The 4494-nt window shown below is 68.1% G+C and overlaps 1 long non-coding RNA gene across 1 annotated transcript; it reads right to left on the minus strand.

Moving 5' to 3' along the window:
* Nucleotides 1-1132: 1132 nt before the first annotated feature.
* On the minus strand, nt 1133-2967 carry LOC119240228 (uncharacterized). Its single transcript, XR_005124117.2, has 5 exons — nt 2906-2967; nt 2400-2456; nt 1592-1805; nt 1423-1475; nt 1133-1256 (listed from the first exon to the last, which is right to left on the minus strand). It is a non-coding gene; the product is annotated as an uncharacterized LOC119240228 (long non-coding RNA).
* Nucleotides 2968-4494: the final 1527 nt, after the last annotated feature.

Consider the following 4494-nt stretch of genomic DNA (forward strand, 5'->3'; position numbering starts at 1 on the left):
CCAGGGTGGGGTCCCTCAGCCCCCCAGCACCCAGAAGGAAGGCAGGGGGCGTCTTCTCTTGTCAGCCCCGCTCCCCACTATGGCCGCCCCTCCCCACAGGCCCAGGCCCCCATTCTCAGGTGCTGCCTGCCCTCAGTCCAGAGGGGTCTCCTGGAGGAGGGGAGACTGGGGTGAGGGGGGACCAGCAGGAGGGGCTGCGTCCTCCCAGGACAGGCCCCAGCAGAGAGAGGGGGGACCCAGCTCCAGGGGCAAGGACGGGGTCCCATGCGCCTTCACGGGCGGGGGAGGCTCAGCACCCACGGCCCACAGGCGGCGGCTGCTTTTCAGGCCGAGGGCCCAGGGTGGGGGCTCCTTTGGGAGCAGAACTGCACAGGCTCTGCAGGCCCTGACAGAACCCCCGGCCCAATGGCCGGGGCAGCTGCTCCCCAGGATTGTCCAGCATGTGGTCTCGGACCCCAGTTCCCCACACAGAACCCCAACCCCTGGGATTTCCAAGGTGACAGGAGCTCTCTCTTCCGATGAGGTGACTCTGGGGGTACCTATGGGTGGGGTCGCCCCCCAACCCCAGGGAGTGAGAGGGGGGAGGCTGGTGTGAGGGTGGGCAGGGCCTACAGACCAGGTCCCATGAAAGCCCTGGAAGCATTCAGGGGTCCCAGCTTGAGCCCCGGCCCTGCCTGGAGGGGAGGGGGACTTGGAGCCCCAGCCTGTGCCCCACCTCGCCCACCTGCATGCGGGGACCGTCCTGACGAGAAGTTGGTGCCTAGAGAGGAAACATCCCAGCCCTGGGGTCTCTCCGGGACCTGAGTGCAGCGGGGTCATGGGGCGTCTGCCTTGCCGGACACCAGGTCATGCCCTGGACCAGCCGTGGACGCCTGAAGAGGCCCCGTCCAGGCCTGACCTGCGGCGTCTGGGTGGAGGATGACAGCACGGGCAGGAAGTGTCTTGAGGCCGGCCCGCCGGGGCGCAGAGGCTGGGGTGGAGACCTGCCACTGGGCGTGGGGCTCGGACAGGTGGGGGAGTTTCTCCCCTTTCAGCCCCTGGGGGGTGCGGGCCACAGAGGGCAGCTGGTCCTGAGCTTGGCCCGGGGCGGGCAGGGAGAGGAGCGAGCACGCGGCAGGCACCAAGCGGGTGGTCACTCTGTTCTTTATTTTGTTCTTTGGCCCAAAGGTTGAGTCTGGTCACCCCCACACGGGCAGCGGGGGAGCTGCAGGCCGCGTCCCCTCCCGGCGCCTCGAGATTTGGTGACTCGCTTTTCCCTGCCAGACAAGGGTCAGGTCAGGCAGGGCCAGGCCCAGAAGGAGGCTCAGGGTGGCCACTGGGGAGGGCCCAGCTCCAGCCCATGTCCCCCAGGGCATGGGGTCTCTGATCCCTCCCTCCTGACACCCCAGCGCACCCCGCCTCCAGCCCCGGGCCCGGGCCCACCTGCCGCGAATCAGCAGATCGCAGGTCCCTTGGCTCTTGGCCTCTGGGTGGACCTTGGGGCAGAACCAGGGGGCAGGAAGAGGAAAGCTCAAATCCCAGGCTACTACCTGCACACCCCACCCTCCCCGGACCCCACCCATCCCTCCTCCAGCCCTGGCCCCAGGCTAACCTTTGGTTCATCAGGTCATCACAGTCGCTCTTGGCTTCTAGGAGGACTTATCATGTTGATTCCTGCGCTCCCTGTCATGTTGCGCTAAGGCTTCAAATACTCTCATAATGCCATAGGACGCGGCTATCCCCACAGCAGCACCACCAGCAATAGCAGCACCAGCGGCAACACCACCAACACCAATAGCACCAGCAGCAGTAGCAGCAGCAAGAGCCTGAGGTGTCCCCGAGGCTGTCAGTGTCCGGCCCCCGAGCCCACTCCCACAGGCAGGACACGGAGACCGGGGACCCCGCCCCGCCCAGGGGAGGGGATGGGGGGACCGTGGGCTCCGGGGCTGGCAACAGGGATGGGCCCTCGGGCAGGTCCGGCCCAGCTCGGCGGCCCCCTCGGAGTGACCAGCTGGTGGCGCCCGGGTGGTGCCGCCCCGCGGAGCTCCGCCATCTTCCCCTGCCAGGAAGCAGGTGTTGGGGGCCCCGAGCAGGCTGGCTGGGAAGTGCTCAGGGGTGCGGGCACACTGCGGGGGGCTCCAGGCGCTGGGGGGACGGAGCCCGCTGAGTCCAGCCCCCGGACTCCCTCCAGCAGGTGGGGGGGCTGAGGGCTCCCAGGGGGTCCCTGGAGCGGCTGGTCTATGGCGCGGGTCTCCCCACCCTGCGGGGCTGGGGTCTCCGTCCTGACCCCCGAGTCTCAGTTCTCAGGTGCCCCTGCCAGCGGCCCGCGGGGTGAGGACAGGTCCCTGCGCTGGGCCTGGAGCTTGGGGGGGCAGGGCCAGCCCAGTTGATGACGGTGGGGGTGGGGGGTCTTGTCTTACCGTGAACTGTAAAGCAGCCTCTGAAAACGACATCTTCCCCGGGTATCAGGTCTCACCCTGTGGGGGACACCCCAAGTCTCCAGGGCTGCCCCCAGCCCTTCCCCGGGACCCCGTGCACCCGTCTCCCTGCAGCCGGGCCCCCAGGATCGTCTCTCCAGACGGGGCCCGTGGCCTCTGGGCCCAGCCTGCTGCGCCTCCTTCCGCAGTGACGGGTCGGGGTGCCCAGGGCCATCACCGCTGCCCCGGATTGCTGGGGCCCGAGAAAGGGGCACCCAGCACACCGCCCAGTCCTGAGCCCCTGTCAGTCCAAGGGTCCCCAAGCCAGAGCCTGTGGCCCCTGTCACCCCTTCTAGAAGGAAGGTCAGACCCTACACGCAATCGCCCCACTCTCCCAGGCCCCCTCAGTCCAGCACCCCCTTCACCTCCACCTGTTCCTGCGCATCCTCTGAGGGTACCCCCGACCCCACATTTTGCTGACCGCTAATCCACCCCCAGCACAGCCTCACCTTAGCGTGGAGACACAGCGGGTGTCTGACTTGGCCGGACTCAGATGTGCGCTGAGACGTGCTGAGAGCGCGCCCCTTCTGCCTGCACCTCCCGCCCGCTCTTGTGGCTGCTCAGCACAGGCTGTTTCTGGGAAACCACGTGGCCTGCTCTGAGGTCTGGGTGTTTGGTCATGTTAACACAGGCTCCTGGTGCCCTTTCAGAGAAATAAACATGACCCGGCAGCGGCGCAGCCAGAGGCCATTCCCAGGCCCCACGCAGTCCTGGCAGAGGTTTTGTCCAGGCAGAGCACTCAGCCCAGCCCTGAGGCCGTGGGGCGCCACTGCCCTCCTCCCGGGGGCCCTGAGGTTGAGCCCAAGGGAGCTGCTGGACCCCACCACGGTGGTCCGCCTGCAGCCAGGGTTGCTCTGCCTGGGCCTCGCCTGGGTGGGGGGGAGGAGGGGGGAGGTGGCCAGGGAGGAGCGCCATCCCTCAGCCCCATGCAGGCGCCGTTGGGGGCCTACCGGCTGCCCAGCTGCACCCCTGTGAGCGGTGAGCATGGCTTAAGCTGGAGGGGAGGCCCAAGCCCCCGCCCTGCTCAGCTGCAATAATGGACTTGGAGCCAGAGGCCCCGACTCTAGGCACCCGCGGTGATGGGGAGGGCATGGGGTGCAGCTTGGGGAGGGGGCTGGGCCCTCTGACCCCGCCCTCGTCCTGCAGGGGGAGGAGCAGGTGGACAGGGAGGCCGGAGCAGGCCTGGCCACGGACGCGCCCACAGGGGCTGGCACAGCACAGAGAGGGTCCGGAGTGTCACAGAAGCAGGACCCCGCGTGAGGCGCCGAGGGGAGGCCTCCCCAGAGCCAGCTCCAGGACGCCGTGTCTGTCTCCCTCTCAGCAGGAATCAGGGTGGGGTCCCTCAGCCCCCCAGCACCCAGAAGGAAGGCAGGGGGCATCCTCTCCTGTCAGCCCCGCTCCCCACTATGGCTGCCCCTGCCCGCAGGCCCAGGACCCTGTTCTCAGGTGATGCCTGCCCTCAGTCCAGAGGGGTCTCCTGGAGGAGGGGAGACTGGGGTGAGGGGGGACCAGCAGGAGGGGCTGAGTCCTCCTAGGACAGGCCCCTGCAGAGAGAGCGGGGAGGATGGGGTCCCATGGGCCTTCATGGGAAGGGGAGGCTCAGGACCCACAGCCCACAGGCGGCGCTGGTTTCCAGGCTGAGGGCCCCAGGTGGGGGCCCCTGCGGGAGCAAAACTGCACGGGGCTCTGCGTGGCCTTGACAGAGCCACCAGTGCTCCCAGGCCGGGGCAGCTGCTCCCCACGATTGTCCAGCATGTGGTCTCTGACCCCAGCTCTCCACACAGAACCCCAACCCTTGGGATTTCCAAGGTGACAGGAGCTCTCTCTTCCGATGAGGTGACTCTGGGGGTACCTGTGGGTGGGGTCGCCCCCATCCCCAGGGAGTGAGAGGGGGGAGGCTGGTGTGAGGGAGGGCGGGGCCTACAGACCAGGTCCCATGAAAGCCCTGGAAGCATCAGGGGTCCCAGCTGCCAGTGCGGGCAGGAAGTGAAGCCAGGCCAGGGGGCAGGAAGAGGAAAGCTCAGAGGCCCACCCAACA

The sequence above is a fragment of the Talpa occidentalis genome, unplaced genomic scaffold, assembly GCF_014898055.3.
Source record: "Talpa occidentalis isolate TD23 unplaced genomic scaffold, MPIMG_talOcc4v2.1 talOcc4.12, whole genome shotgun sequence".
NCBI lineage: Eukaryota > Metazoa > Chordata > Mammalia > Eulipotyphla > Talpidae > Talpa > Talpa occidentalis.